This window comes from Euprymna scolopes, chromosome 45, assembly GCF_053919585.1.
Source record: "Euprymna scolopes isolate OS-2025 chromosome 45, ASM5391958v1, whole genome shotgun sequence".
NCBI classification, from domain to species: Eukaryota; Metazoa; Mollusca; class Cephalopoda; order Sepiida; family Sepiolidae; genus Euprymna; species Euprymna scolopes.
Genome location: NC_136526.1, coordinates 55,854,407 through 55,872,063, shown reverse-complemented (window position 1 = coordinate 55,872,063; position 17,657 = coordinate 55,854,407). Strand labels below are relative to the sequence as shown.

The window sequence follows — 17,657 nt, the reverse complement described above, 5'->3', positions numbered from 1 at the left end:
AAAAATCCATCTAAAATCTGCATGTGTGCACACCTTTGCTTTCATCGGCCTTGCCCAAGCTTCATATCCAACATAATGTTTTATCAACAATTCAACTGCATTTTTATGATTCTAACCCGATAGTTGTGAGAAGTGTGGGGCATAAACTTTAAAGAAACTGATTTTCATTTAATTATTATTCAACCTCAATTTATGAGACATATGCTTTGTTACGTGGCCATTATTTTTTTTTACTGTGTCATTACACTACAAATGTCTCAGGCTCACACACTGTTAGATACCATCACAGAAGAACAAACACATAAAACAAATAAGCATTTTTTAAGTGCAAGTTAAATGCATTTATTCAAGGTTCCTCCAAAAGAACGCATTTCATTATCTTTCCTAAGCCTTGTTTGCACACATGTGATTTTTAAAAGTCTCTGTAGCCATCACTTCACCCTGACACGAGCCAACCATCCCTAAAATTTACGCAACCATCTTTCCTGGCGTCCAATTTGCTTGTCTTGTATTTTTGTCTCCTTTTTTTTTGCGACACAAGCTCACACACACTTGGTAATTTACATACGTGCTTTAACAGCTGCTGCTAATATTTTCGTCAGTCAGCTATCCTTTGTCTGCTGGTGATAATTTTCTCACATGCGCTCACACATGCTCAGTTATACCTTGACACAAAATAAGAATTATTTATATAAATTATACTTGAACGAAACATACTGTGTTTTAATGTATCTATAAAATAAAGAGTATTTTCTATTCCACATATCTAAAAAAATTAATGTACACGAACAGAGTTATTAAGTTGATAAACCATATTTTTTGTTTATCGTCTCTATTTGAATTATTATTTAAGCAAAGATATTTTATATTTTATATATCCTTAAAACAAACAGTATTTTTTCCTTTCCCCTATATGCACAAAAATAATGGTTTGTTCCATTAACTCTGTGAATATAAACAGAGATTTAAGTTAAGAAACCATAATAATTTTATTTGAATTATTATGTAAACATGATATATTTTGTTGTTGTTTTTAATTCTGTATGTGTTCATAAATTAATGGTTTGTTATAGTGATCCTAAAGTAAAATGAGAGATTTCAGTAACAACAGAAATCTACACATAAAATACTTACATTTTTTTAAAAAATCCACTAGAAAATTGATCATATTTAATTGGACAAAATGGAGAAAAATTGAATTTCCACACAAAATATGAGTTATTTATTTGAATTTCAATCAAAGCAAAAGATATTGGTTATTTTTATATATTTAAATGATTATTTTTTTGTTTACATATCCTAAAAACAATTATGATTTGTTCCAGTGACCTTGTGAAATCGGAGATTCAATTAACAAACAATATTTTTTAAAACATATTCATGTATTTTATTAGTTGACTAACACTAAACTAAAATATTTCGATTTTTTATTAAAACAAAAATACTGAAATGTGAGTATTCTTACTTATAAACTTTAAAAAGATTTTTAGTGTCAACAAAAAAATAGATGTACACAAATATTTACAATATTTTAAATTTAAGAATTTAAAAGCTCACTACAATTACAAGAAAGTTTAATCCTTGGCCTTTTGGTCAAGATCAAAGTGTAGTATCTGTTCTTCAGATGCTGCACTTCTATTTCTTGTTCTCTTTCGGTGGAGGAGAAATCCTTCACGACTGAGACCATTTTTATTTTCGTGCCTTTTCTCCACGTTAAAAAACGACCCTGGTGTCTAACTCTGTCCCGTGGGGAGGCAGAGTAAATAGGTACAATTACAAGAAAGTTTAAGGTACATCATGTGTAATGGAATACTCCTAAAATAAAATCTGTATTTGCGAACTCATAACATTAAAAAGAAAATATACTTGTAACTCTGACCTCAAAAGTTGTGAAATTACATTTCAAACAAAATTTTATTCGAATTATAGTTTAAAACATGGAATATCTGTAACCTTTTCTATATCCTGATATTTCTGATAATAATACACTATAGAATAAAAATAAATTTTAGAATAAAAATAAATTTTAGTATAATAATAATAAATTTTAGGATAAAAATAATAATAACCTTTAGGATAATAATAATAATAAATTTTAGAATAACAATAAATTTTTGGATAATAATAATAAATTTTAGGATAAAAATAATAATAACCTTTAGGATAATAATAATAATAAATTTTAGAATAATAACAATAATAATAATAATAATAATAATAATAATAATAATAATAATAAATTTAAGGATAATAATACTAAATTTTAGGATAATAAAAATAAATTTTAGAATCATAATAATAACAAATTTTAGAATCATAATAATAATAAATTTTAGAATCATAATAATAATAAATTTTAGGATAATAATAATAAATTTTCTATACCCTTCAGAAAACAAATTGAATATGATGACAAATTCAGAATTTTAGGATAATAATAATAATAATAATAATAATAATAATAATAATAATAATAACAATAATAATAATACTAAAGTTTAGGATAATAATAATAAATTTTTCTATATCCTTCAGAAAACAACTTGAATATGATGATTTGATGTGTGTAGATTGTGTGTGTATTGTTATAGAGTCAATTCTCTATTATTATATTGTACCCAATATATATTTGTAACCCCTGGCATGACCAAGTTGTAAAATATGCTTAAATATATTTTAATTCATGCAGATTTCATTAATCATTAAGTTTGAAAGGTTTGCTAGAAATGAGATAATGACATTAAGATTTGAGATTGTGACAAATTCAGAATTTTAGGATCATAATAATAATAAATTTTAGGATAATAATAATAATAATAATAACAATGATAATAATAATAATACTAAATTTTAGGATAATAATACTAAATTTTAGGATAATAATACTAAATTTTAGGATAATAATAATAATAAATTTAAGGGTAATAATAATAATAAATTTAAGGGTAATAATAATAAATATTAGGATAATAAATCTTAAGATAATGATAATCAATTTTAAGATGATAATAATAATAAATTTAAAGATAATAATAATAAATTTTAGAAGAAAAATAATAATAAATCTTAGGATAATAATAAATTTTAGGACAATGATAATAAATTTTAGGATAAAAATTATAAATTTTAGGATAATAATAATAATAAATTTCAGGATAATAATAATAATAATATTTAGGATAACAATAATAAATTTTAGGAAAATAATAATAAATTTTAAGATAACAATAATAAATTTTAGGATAACAATAATAAATTTTAGGATAATAATAATAAATATTAGTATAATAATAATAAATTTTAGGATACTAATAATAAAAAAATTTTAGGATAATAATAATAAATTTTAGGATAATAATAATAATAAATATTAGGATAATAATAATAAATTTTAGGATAATAATAATAATAAATTTTAGGATAATAATAAAAAATTTTAGGATAATAATAAAAAATTTTAGGATAATAATAATAATAATAAATTGTAGGATAAAAATAATAATAAAATTTTAGGATAATAATAATAATAAATTTTAGAATAATAATAACAAATTTTAGGATAATAATAATAATAAATTTTAGGATAATAATAAAAATAAATTTTAGAAAAATAATAATTAATTTTCGGATAAAAATAATAAATTTTAGAATAATAAGAATAAATTTTAGGATAAAATTAATAATAAATGTTAGGATAATAATAATAAATTTAAGGATAATAAAAATAAATTTTAGGATAACAATAATAAATTTTAGGAAAATAATAATAAATTTTAGAAAAATAATAATAATAAATTTTAGGATAATAATAAAAAATTTTAGAAAAATAATAAAAATAAATTTTAGGATAACAATAATAAATTTTAGGATAATAATAAATTTTAGGATAATAATAATAATAATAAATTTTAGGATAATAATAAAAAATTTTAGGATAATAATAATAATAATAAATTGTAGGATAAAAATAATAATAAAATTTAAGGATAATAATAATAATAAAATTTTAGGATAATAATTATAATAAATCTTAGAATAATAATAACTAATTTTAGGATAATAATAATAATAAATTTTAGGATAATAATAATAATAAATTTTAGAAAAATAATAATAAATTTTAGGATAAAAATAATAAATTTTAGAATACTAAGCATAAATTTTAGGATAAAATTAATAATAAATGTTAGGATAATAATAATAAATTTAAGGATAATAAAAATAAATTTTAGGATAACAATAATAAATTTTAGAAAAATAATAAATTTTAGGATAAAAATAATACATTTTAGAATAATAAGAATAAATTTTAGGATAAAATTAATAATAAATGTTAGGATAATAATAATAAATTTAAGGATAATAAGAATAAATTTTAGGATAAAATTAATAATAAATGTTAGGATAATAATAATAAATTTAAGGATAATAATAATAAATTTTAGGATAACAATAATAAATTTTAGGATAATAATAATAAATTTTAGGATAACAATAATAAATTTTAGGATAAAAATAATAATAAATTTTAGGATAATAATAATAATAAATTTAAGGATAATAATAATAATAAATTTTAGGATAAAAATAATAAAATTTTAGGATAAAAATAATAATAAAATTTAAGGATAAAAATAATAATAAATTTTAGGATAATAATAAATTTTAGGATAATAATAATAAATATTAGTATAATAATAATAAATTTTAGTATAATAATAATAAATTTTAGTATAATAATAATAAATTTGAGGATAAAAATAATAATAAATTTTAGGATGAAAATAATAATAAATTTTAGGATAATAATAATAATAATAAATTTTAGGATAATAATAATAATAAATTTTAGGATAATAATAATAAAAAATCTTAGGATAATAATAATAATAATAAATTTTAGGATAATAATAATAATAAAATTTTAGGATAAAAAGAATAATAAATTTTAGGATAATAATAATAATAATAACTTTAGGATAATAATAATAATAAAATTTTAGGATAAAAATAATAATAAATTTTAGGATAATAATAATAATAACTTTAGGATAATAATAATAAATTTTAGGATATTAATAATAATAAATTTTAGGATAATAATAATAAATTTTAGGATAATAATAATAAATTTTAGGATAATAATAAAATTTAGGATAATAATAATAAATTTTAGGATAATAATAATAAATGAATGAACATTATTATTGAAAATTTATACGTCCAAAGCCCTTAAAATAAATTGTTATTGTATCATGAATTTTATAACCATACGTGTTCATGAAGTTAACTTTGACATTATTTTTTAAAATCTCTTTTAAAGAACTTAAATATAGTGACATCACCTATAAAGCCAGTGCTGATATTCTAAGGAAGGTATTATTAAATATGTCATTCTATTTAAAAGCTGGTATTTAAAAAATATATTCGAAATATATCCAATACTGGCATTCTAAACTAAAATGCACCAAACATTAATGTTTTCTTTTTTCTTTCCTCGGTCATGCTCTGCAAAGTCAAAAATCAAAATAGAGTAATTCCATCTCAAATTATCTAGAAAAAAACATCTTTGACACCCTTACCTGTCAGATTTTTTCCAAACATTCACCATATGTTGGTATCATAAAAACTAGGGAATCCTGAAAATTTGAGCTTTTAACTCCAAACGGTTCTGGAATTATCGCAATTTTGGTATTTTACACATATCACCTCGAGGCGTCTGTCTGGAAGTGAGGTCCATAAAACTGTCCATCTTTGAGGTTCGATTGTGAGCCAACGAGGAAAGAACCAAACAATTTTTTTAGAGGAATTTAAGTTCAGACTATCAAGAATGTTTAGGAATAAAAAAAATTCAATTACCAATAGTGCCACATGTTTTTTTTGGGAGGTCACCTTAGACCAATACCCAAATTTCAGCTTAAAAGTTCAATAACTCAGAAACACTTCATTTTCAGAGGTTCTAAATGTGATTTTTGGATTCCTTGTATGGAAAACCTAGTCCATGCAAATTTTTAAGGTTCTACCTAGTCTAGAAATTGATTTATGCCCAAAAACGTAATTTCACAATTTTGCGAATTTGCGCCTCGACACGATGTACATAAAATACCAAAATTGCGATATTTCTGGAACCGCTTAGAGTTAAAAGCTCAAATTTTCAGGATTCCCTAGTTTTTATGATACCAACATATGGCGAAAGTTTGGAAAAAAGTCTGTGAGGTAAGGGTGTCATGGTCTGGATGCTTTGAGATGGAAATACCCAAATTTTTTCTGAAAAACAATCAAACTAAACCCAATAAATAAATATTTGAAGATATAAAGAACTTGAAGCATGGAAACATTGTCAAAACTCAATCAAGGCCAAAAATGAAAAAAATTTCCATGCAAAATAAAACAATTTTCCTGAGAAACTTGAATGCCTTGAGTGTCTAAGGTCCTCTCTATAACCTGGCATAATAGTATTCTGTGCCCAAATAAGATCTCTTCACTATGGCTAACTTACATTAGCTTTTACGAGGAATAGTGCACCTTCTCCAAGTGATTTTACTTCAAGTAAGAGCAAGAAGCTTCATACTCAACCAGACTAGATGAATTCTTGTCCTGGAATCCAGTAAGATCAAGACGTCACAAAGAAGATAGTATAACATATTCAAATGGTCAATTGCGGAGAGGAAAATTATGTTCCCAACTTCTTTATTAACTCAATCTTTTACGAGGAATAAAGCACCTTCTCCAAGGCATGTTATTTCAAGTAAGAGCAAGAATCTGGATATTCCACCAGACTAGATGAATTCTTGTCCTGGAAGACATGTAGAGACCATAAGAAATGAACACTATAGCATATTTAAATTGTTAATTTAGGAAATGAAAATTATGTTCCCAATAAAACTATACACAGCTAAGATATACCATTATTATATACAAATGTCCCAATCAAAAAAATGTTTAAATTTACTCCATAAACACCTAAAAAAATCAAACAAAAAATTACCATTTCCTCCCAACACTTTTATAAAAATGATTAAACTTATAACTGACATGATTTATTTTCAATTCAATAACAATTTTAAAGGTGACTATGCACCTCCATAATATTTTTTAAATTATTTTTACTTGTTTAGTCTTGCACATAAATATTTTAAATGAAACATTTTTTAATTAAAGCAACTTTGAAGGGTCAACAACAAATTAATAATTTAAATGTTTTTTGACTGAGAAGTGCCACCTTGCGACAGTTTAATGAAACACATGAAGAAAAGATAGTTGTTATCCGCATACTGCAGAAGTGCCTCTTGGTGTTTTGTGAACAGAAAAAGTGTTAAAATTAAATTAATTTTTCTAAATAAAATATTTGTTTTTTTTTGTTTACATGAGGATCACCACTTATCAAGGCCCGTAAGCCACTCGGGGATAAGGGTTATTTTGTGTGCAATAATTAATGGGATAATATCATAGTAATAGCTGGTGTTGGAGATTTGATAAAGCATCTTACTTAAGAGGGCGATTAATCAGGAATTTGTATATGTTGGACTTCAAGACGTCCAAGTTGTAGTCAGGTGGGAAACAAACATACGGAAGAGAATTCCACAGGCGTGGACTTCTCAGAAAAAAGCTATGTTCATGGAATCTACGTTTTGATTTAGGCACAGATAAAGAGTGGGAGAAATTACTGACAGTGGTTTTAGCTAGACGGATGTTTATCATGAAGGATTGGCGAGGGGGAACAAGAAATTGGAGCTCGGATGAGCACTTGCCATGGGAATAACGATAAAACAAAGACAGGCTTGCAACGTCTCTTCTGTGGCAGAGAGGTTGCAGGGAAGAGAAGAGAGCATCCCCCACTAAGCCACGAAGTCTATTTTGTACTTTGTCAAGGCAGGTAGGCTGTTTTTTGAAGCTCCAGCCCAGATGTGGCAGCAGTACTCCATCTTTGTTTTATTATTTGATAATACAAGGAGCATTTTCTTTTCTTTTTTTTTTGTTTCATAATAACACAAGAAATGTTAAAAACTAAAGTAATTTTTTAATATATACATGATTTCGTTTTCCGTGTCTTCTGTTCAGTTTTGTTACATAATCAACTGTATTTACTTCTGGTTGTTTGATTTATTTCTGAGCAGTGATCGTGGACATTACCTGAAAAATATACAAATTTATTTTCTTTTGGAAGGGATGGGCTCGTTTTAAAACTATATTTACCTCAGTATTTTCTTTAATTTTCTATTTTTGAAGACATCTATTTTTTTTCAAAAGTAACACACAACATTACTTGTTATTTTTGTTTGTTTGTTTTTTAACTAAATAAACACTTTTAAATGACTTACCAAGCTAGGTAGAAAACGAACTTAGAAAAATCTATTTTATTTTTTCAAACAACAGTAAACAAGTAAAAATATTTTAAAAAATATTATTGGATGTGTATTCTCTTTTAAAGACAATATCTTCTTCAAGAACGGTCATAAAATGTGTTTTCAATCGATATTTATTCATTAACTAACCAGTTTTCCTACCTTGCAAAAATGGACGAGGTACTTGTACAGTTTAATCAAGACATTAAAAAAATGAAAATATCGAAAAAAGGTTATATTGTACATATCCGTTTTGAAGTGACAATCTCCGAAAAAAAAAATTACACTTAATTTGATCGAGTAGTTTTTTTGTTTTTTTACAGCAGAAAAACACGTTTTTATTAGAGCGCGTTGAAGGCAGACGTCTTAGATTTTTTGGTGCTAATGCAGAGAGTGATTTCCACGTTTAATTGAAGTTTTATATGTTTTTTGGGGGTTTGTTTTACTGTACACATAGATTCGAAAACGTTGTCAAAAAACAAATATATAGCAAATAAATCTCATCAAAGGCAAGATAAGTTACTTTTCTTCCCAACTGGATAATTTTTTAGTGTTTTTATTTAATGTAACATGTTTATTCAGTTCCACAAACATACAGTGTTTACATGTGTTGGCAAATTCAAAATGGCACCAAACTCTCTGCTGAACACAGTACGTTTGGGAAAATGAGTTTAAAATAAAAAATATGCAAAATACTGTTAGAAACTAGCACAATATATGTTACTGTGACATACGCTGACATATATTCGGTGGGTTTTTAACAGTATGTGATATAGTTTTTTATTTTTACCTCATTTTCCCAAACTTACAGTGTTTAGCAGATAGTTCAGCGCCATTTTGAATTTTCCAACGCATCAGTAAACACTGGATGTTTTTCAAGCTGAATAAACATTTTACAATAAATAAAAACACAAAAAAATTATCCAGTTAGGTTGAAAGTTAACTTATCTTGCCTTTGATAACATTTATTTGTTACATATTTGTTTTTTGACAACTTTTTCGAATCAATGTGTATAGTAATACAAACCCATTTTTTTTTCAATTGTAAGGTTAAAGTACAGAATATCTACAAAACACCCTCCCTCCCCATGTTAAGAATGGCTTTTTAAATAATAACGTTATTTCAGCACTGCTCACTCTCTGCATGAGTAACGATTTTTTTAAATTTTTGTTTGGAGGTTAGAAACGCCACGGGGAGATAACTTCATTTAAAACGCAGACACTCCCTCCCCATCTTTAATACTAGCTTTTCTTCCTAAAAATCTAGGCACCGCCAAAAATGGCCGAAAAATCAAGTTGTTGTTGTTTTTTAAAACGAAATTACATTTATTAAAATCCATTATTTCTGAGTAACTTTTTTTCCCCCAGAAAGATAAAACCCTGAATTTTATCATATAGAAAACAGAATAATGTAAACCTTTTTCTATTTTTAATTAAATTGATAATGTTAAATTTCCCCAAAAAGTTAACAATTGACATTTTTTGTCTTGCACAAAAAACGTACATAAATATATATATATAAAAAAAACGTTTTTGAAATAATTTATTTAGTTGTTGTTTAAGTAAGATTTAGGATGATTTTCTATGAGAATATGCAAAAATATTATAATATAAGTACCTGGATTTCAAATAATTCCACTTCTTCATATAGGCAACCAGTTACTTTGTGTCGATCTAGACTCTAGATCGACAATGTTTACGTTTGTATTCGATAAAAAGCAAACTATGGAAGACCAAACAGGCCAAAAATAACTTATTTTTCAGTGACGAAAATTTCAATGTATTATTAACGCTGAGGCTGGCCAGTACCAGATGGGTGACCATTTGTCTGAGTTGGTTTTTAATGTGTATGTGTGTGGGGGCCAGGCTAAAGCAGAATAAAAAAAAATTATTTCAGCGCGTTTGGTCCACCGTAGTCGAAAGTGGCAAAAGTTTTCAAACGGGATCGAAAAAATGATGCTATTTTTAACACAAAGGGCACAATATTTATCGATTTTTTTTTTATCGATTCTTCAAAGCATGCCCTGTTTAATAATGGTCATGCATTATTCGGCTCGCTAAAAAAAAATTCTTAATTTATTCATCAAAGATTTTAAAATGGCTTTTTTCCTATACATATTAAAAAAAAATATTTGTTTTGCTTAACTTAAATTAATTATTTTACTTAACATATTCACCGAATTTCACACTTCAAAACTCAAAAGCAGGATAATTAAACACAATCGAAGTTCTGATATTCAGACGTCAAAATAACGTATGCAAACATTTTTTTTTTTAATCTATAATTCTGTCCCTTACAACAACACAATATGTTGTGTTCAGTTTCAGATGATTATTTTAAGCATATTTCTACCCCCTCAAAACAAGGGGGGTTAAGCAAAAAAAATATACATATATAAATATCGTTTATGAAAAATAAGTACACTGTTATAAAGTTCATAATCGCTGAAAATTTCGTATTGATCGGATAATTACTTGATTTTTGGTAGATTTTTAAAAAGACGGTCCGTCAAAAAGTACCCCCTCCCCCCAATTTTGGCGGTGCCTATAAAAATCGAACCTTTTGCTGTTATCATAACAAATTGTTTTTTTCGCTGTAAAACAAAAACTACTTGATGTGAAATTTTTTTTTGGAAAACTTCATTCCATAACGGATACGTACAATTTAAACTTTTTTTCGATATTTTCATGTTTTAATCTCTTGATTAAACTGTACAAGTGCCCCTTTTTTGCATATATCGATAAGCACTGTATAATTTTCGAACCGATTACACGTTTTAAAGTGAGTAAAAGCACTAAAAACTTTTCCAGATAGGTAGAAGAGTAACTTATCTTGCCTTTGGTAATATTTTATTTTAATTTATTTTTTACTTTTTCATACACCTGTGTATTGTAACCTGCATTATCTTATTTTCAACCTCCTCATCTTAAGAACGGCTTTCGGAATAAACACCCTTTGCAGGTTGGACAACCGACACTAGTACACATTGACCAAATAATTGAAAAGTTTTTTCTTGTTTTTGTTTTTTTTTAATAAAGAAAAATGTAAAAAAACAAAAAAAAACACATCTCCAAAGACATAAACTAATTCAAGTAACATTATACTTACTTTTATCTGATTTTCTTTCGCTTAAAAATGAACGCGTGGAAAGATTTTCGAATTTAGTATCCAGTCCGCAGTCAAAATTCAAAATGGTGGGTGACGCCGAAAATCAGCTCCGCATAAAATCAAAAATGTTGAAAATAAAGACCAAAGCAATATATTTTTCGGTTTTATTCAGAAATAAACTTATTGTTAAAAAAATCACGTAAAATGATCAATTAGCTTAAAGAAAATAAAAAAAATTAGGTTAATTTTTACGACTTACCCCAGAGCGACGAGAGTATGATAAACACCCCAAACCTCCCCATGTTAAAAACGGCTTTTGGACTAAACACCTCCCAACCGACCACCCCATGTTAAGAACGACTTTGAGGGATATTTTTTTTTTTTTTTTTACATAGGCATCACCACTTATCAAGGCCAAGAGGCCACTCGAGGATGAGGGTTAAAGATAGGAACCGCCAAAACTGGGTGGAGGTGGAGGGGCAGGTCAGTACTTTTTGACGGACCGTCTTTTTAAAAATCTACCAAAAATCAAGTAATTATCCGATCAATACGAAATTTTCAGCGATTATTAGGAGAAGAATGAACTTTATAACAGTGTACTTATTTTTCATAAACGATATTTATATATATATATATATTTTTTGCTTACAACCCCCCCCTTGTTTTGAAGTGGGAACAAATATGCTTAAAATAATCATCTGAAACTGAACACAACATATTGTGTTGTTGTAAGGGACAGAATTATAGATTAAAAAAAAAAATTATTTGCATACCTTATTTTGACGTCTGAATATCAGAACTTCGATTGTGTTTAATTATCCCGCTTTTGAGTTTTGAAGTGTGAAATTCGGTGAATATGTTAAGTAAAATAATTAATTTAAGTTAAGCAAAACAAAAAAAAATTTTTTTTAATATTTACACGAAAAAAGCCATTTTTAAATTTTTGATAAATAAATTAACAATTTTTTTTTTTAGCGAGCTGAATAATGCATGACCATTATTAAACAGGGCATGCTTTGAATAATCGATACAAAAAAAAAATTCGATAAATATTGTGCCCTTTGTGTTAAAAATAGCATCATTTTTTTCGATCACGTTTGAAAACGTTTGCCGCCTTTCGACTACGGTGGACCAAACGCGCTGAAATAATTTTTTTTATTCGGCTTTAAATTGCCCCCCCCCCATTTTGGGGAGCCTGGCCCCCACACACATACACATTAAAAGGTTAATTTTTACGACTTACCCCAGCGTCCAGCGACGAGAGTATGATAAACACCCCAACCTCCCCATGTTAAAAACGGCTTTTGGACTAAACACCTCCCAACCGACCACCCCATGTTAAGAACGACTTAGAGGGATATATTTTTTTTTTTTTTTACATAGGCATCACCACTTATCAAGGCCAAGAGGCCACTGGAAGATAAGGGTTAAAGAGTATACAATAGAAATTGTACAATAGCAATCGTTAGTAATGCAGATTCGGTAAATTTGTTAACTTATATGGAACGGCTCATCAAGAACTTGTTTACGTTAGACAACCATATTGTAGTCAGCTGGAAAGCAGGAAAACAGAAGACAATTCCATAGGCGTGCAGTTAAAGAAGCTTTGTTCATGGAATCTACGTTAAGGTTTGGGCACAGATAACGATTGGGGGTGGGGAGAATTATTGATAGTGTTTTCAGCTAGACGAGTATTTCTTGTGAAAGTTTGATGAGGGGGGATCATAGACTGAAGCTCAGTCGAACACTTTCTATGAAAATATCGATACAGCAGAGACAAACTCGCAACATCTCTTCTGTGAAATAAAGGTTGCAGCTCCTGCCCAGATTTGGCAACAGTATTCCATCCTTGGACGTACCTGGCTCTTATATAGATAGAGAATTGCATCAGAAGTGAGATATCTACTGGATTGATAGAAAGATCCCACCATTTTTCCAGCGGCCTTGGCAACAGATTTGATGTACGTGTTCCATTTAAGATCCTGAGTAACGGTCAAGCCTAGAAGCTTGTCAAAACTTGAGGCCTCCTCAAGACGAGAGCCATTCATTTCAACTGATGCCAGATGGGAATCAGAACGTTGATGATGTAAAGAGAGAAGCTTGGTTTTAAATGCATTAAAAGTAACCAGCCACTCCTTTCCCCATTGTACCACATGTTCAAGATCAGAGGAGAGAGAATTGGAGAGAACTTGCTCGTTTACTGACTTAGATGTGCTACCATAAATGGTAGTGTCATCAGCATAAATGTCTACAAATGATGTAAGGATGTGATTTGGAAGATCATTAATGTAGATCAGGAATAGAGTTGGGCCCAGAATGGACCCCTGAGGGACTCCAGCATTAATACTGTGAGCTTATGATTTTTGCCCATCAACTACTACTCTTATGAACCTGTCAGAAAGAAATGATTTAATAATTTAAAAGACATTTTCAGCTATATCATAGCAAGATATCTTGTTAAGTAAACCTTCATGCCATACCCTATCAAAGGCCTTAGATATTGATGATAGTTGGGATAGAGCACACACTTGTGTTCAGGATTCTGTTTGCTATTTGCCAAAACTGGTGGAAACCAAGCTGCTTCTCAGAAACTTTGGACTTGACGAACTGAGCATACAACTCTCTTGTGTTCTTTATTACTTTCTTACAATGGTTGCTGGCAGTCCTGAAAGCGGCCTTAGTTTCCATACGTCTATTACGTTGGAAGTAGTGGAAAAAGTGATTTCTGTGCATAATGGCAGCAGCACATTCTGGAGAGAACCATAGCTGGCTGTTAGGTTTTTGTTGGAACTTTTTCGAGAGTATGAAACGGTCTATACCCACAATTTACCATTCCGTCAGGTATGATACTATAGAGGACACATCATTTTTAAACATGGAACACAGAGGTAGATCCGATATAAATGTATGGAAGCTGTCTCAGTCAGCCATAGTGTATTGATATACTGTATGATAGAGTGGTACGTCTGGGGACTTATTATATTTCATTTTTATCATAATTGATACAACAGAGTGGTCGGAAGATCCAAGAGGAGACAGAACAGAAACTGAACATAGTTCAGGGCAAGTTGTGAGAAAAAGGTCTAGTAGACTCGCATACTGGTCGTCATTGTCGGGCCCACGAGTGGGTTTGTGAACAATCTGAGTGAGGTCATAAGCATATGAAGAAATCATGACAGAACCTCCCCTCACCATTGGTCTTGTTTGAGTGGGTCAACCATTCCACGTTGTGAACATTGATGTCTCCACATATGTGAATGTTAGCTGAAGGATAAGCAGATAGGACGTGGTCAATTTTCTCAGATATGCTTTTAAAGATAGTAACTCCGCTGTTGTGGGGGCGATAGAGAGTAAATATAAATACAGTACTGTGAGCTAGTGTACCCCGGAAGCACATATAGGGTAAGTTAGAATCTTCTCTGGAGATATCCCTACCACATGAAAAGCCATCTTTAATATAGGCACATATTCCATGCCCATGGCGATCTTGGGGGTCAGATTTAGAAGTTAAGTTAGAGTATCCTTTAATTACGAACTTATCTAGGGAAATAGCCTGTCCAATGCCAGTTTCACTTAAAAATAAAAGGTCAGGTTTAGTTTCCTGTAATTCGGTTTCAATCTCTAGAAGGTTAGAACGTAGACCCCTGATGTTGGAGAAGGAGACATGGTAGTGGGGGTCTGCGTTGGAAGTTGGAGATCCGGGTTTGATCGTGTATTTTTTCTTGAAACTTGCCATAATGGAATTTTGGAATTTGTGGACTAGGTCGTCAGACTTGCATAGAGCAGGACAGAGAGGGGAAACTAAGAGAGAAAAAGAAACAAAGAAATGTTTTTTTTATTTGTAGAACATGATAAGGTAAAACCGTAACAATTACCCACTAATATGGCATCGAGAGGCCCCACCAGAAGCTACTGCATGGTCCAGAATCCATTCACCAAATGGCAATAAAGCAGCTCCAGTACTTTGCACCTGGTGATAGGACAGCCTCCTTAGTGGTTAAACCAAGGTTCGCATCCCTGACTATCAGGCGAATAACATCAGCCCAGATAAAACGTTTATCTCCAGCACCCTTACTAGTGACATGGCTACAAGGACATAGAAATAGAAAATTTCTGACATCTCTGCAAAATACTGTCAAGCTAGAAAACAGCTTTTTCTTCTCCCTTTGTCAGAAAAATCACTCATTAAAAATTGAGGACAGAGAAGCGAGGGTAATGGGAGCTGCCGATAATGCATCCACAATCCGTTTTCTACTCTCAATTACGTTTTCTACTCTCCATTTCTGAAAGCCGTTTTTAATATGGGGAGGTTGAGGTGTTTATAATACGCTGGGGTAAGTTGTAAAAATTAACAAAAGTTTATGATTTTTAGAGATTCTAATCAGTTATAGTCAACTAAAGTTCCTCGAGATTTTATGCGATCGTCTTACCAGAGCAGTGCTGACTCAGAATCGTCCCTTTTGTTCATTTATTTATTTTTTAATTATTAGAAAGGTTTTTCATCACGTAATAATTTTTATTGTGAAGCAATTTATTGAAATAAAAACAAATAACAATTGTTGGAAATTTATAAAATCATAAAATTACCCTTTATTTGTACATAATTTATAATTAAAATAAGTTTGTGATATGATGTGTTTTTAAATGAATAAAACTTTAAAAACTAAAACGTTTGGCACTTCTGCATTACAGGGGCGGCGCCATTGTCGGGGGAGGCTTAACTCTAATTTCTTCTTGCTCAAATAACACGGCAAATGGATAACAAACAAGACTTTTTTTTCTAAACAGAAAAATAATTTAAGACCAAAACATTTGTAGGAATACGTCAGCGATATTAAAATAAATAACATTTCAGTTATGATGCGCACATTTGCTAACCCATGCAAATTCTGTGGAGATAAAAAGTAAATTTTGTCTTTTCATGTGGACATAAAACAGAGCAATATCCCAGCCAGCCTGAATGATCGGCTCATCATCAGCCCATTATCGTCGGTTTTGTAATGGGCCGATGATGGGCCGATCATTCAGGCTGGCTGGGATCACGTGATTGAGGGTATCCACTTTCCATCCAATCAACGTTCAAAGAAAAACACATTTCTCAAATCTTTTTCTGACAGCTTTGTTGGAGCCACCCAAAGCATATAAAAGACATCATGCATAAATCGCCTCTTTTCTTCCTACTGGCTGTCAGCAAACCGCCTGTGAGCTTTGGCCCCAGGCTAACCAATATAGCACAAAAACGCATGACCCATCTAAAAGATAAAATATGTTTTTGCCGCTCAACATTGCTCGTTTTTCAAGCCGAGCAGGATAACTACTTGGACAATCGACTCGGACATATTTGCATGTAAAGAATTTCCCCATAACTGGAACTAATTTATTCTGACTGAGTACATAAAAGGCGAAATCACAAACCGCTCTCTCTCTCTCTCTCTCTCTCTCTCTCTCTCTCTCTCTTTCCTCCTGACCTTGCCGGGCAGCAGACTTAACCTGAGGCTTTGGCCCCAGGCCGAACGTGAATACAAGTTAACATGTCTAGCGTGAAAACTTGCTTCCACGTGCGTGAAGCGGCAAGCGCACGTACTCTTTCTTACCACAAAACACTAACCCTTTACCCTGTCTCTACTGTTGGACGCACGTTCCTACATGCGTAAATACATTAAATCCTTTTCTCTCTCTTTCTCTCTTTCAACAGGCTTGACCTATATCGAATTGTCGGATATCTAATCTTCGTTTCCACATGAGGAACTCTTTTCACGACTATAAATACAAGCGCGCACGAACACCGAACTCTTCTACTAACCTGTTTCTCTCTTGTACACGCTGCTAACAAAGATGACAAATAAAGTTGCTTTTGAATATAGAATGAAACTCCATTTCGTTGTTTCTTATTGAATAATTACTTCCGCAAGTCCAGAAAAATCGCACATTTAATTTCGGAATCAAAAACAAATTTCATCATTTCTTCTTTTCTGCAACAACAGAGCGCACATGCATAAAAAATAAGATGTTTCCTTCAATAAATTTACTATATCAAATGTTGAAACCGGTCTTCATATTGCTAATCATTGACACCTTTTATTTTATTTGATTTTATTTACTAGCAAAAGTACACGTCGTTGACTGGGTTCAAAAACAGCCTACAGAAAATGGACTCTGATTTATGAAAGTACTAGCGAGGGGTACCCGTCGTTGCCCGGGTG

The 17,657-nt window shown here is 29.8% G+C and overlaps 1 protein-coding gene across 3 annotated transcripts in view; it reads right to left on the bottom strand.

Moving 5' to 3' along the window:
- LOC145269703 (uncharacterized) overlaps positions 1-11,823 on the bottom strand; it is a 42,625-nt gene extending 30,802 nt beyond the window's left edge. For 2 of the 3 annotated variants that reach the window (XR_013865178.1, XM_080125425.1), the window contains exon 1: positions 11,455-11,810. The gene's annotated coding sequence lies outside the window, so the exon portion shown is untranslated. Of the gene's footprint in view, positions 1-11,454 lie in introns of all 3 variants that reach the window. The other variant, XM_080125427.1, reaches the window with a different exon arrangement.
- Between the last annotated feature and the right edge of the window lie 5,834 nt (positions 11,824-17,657).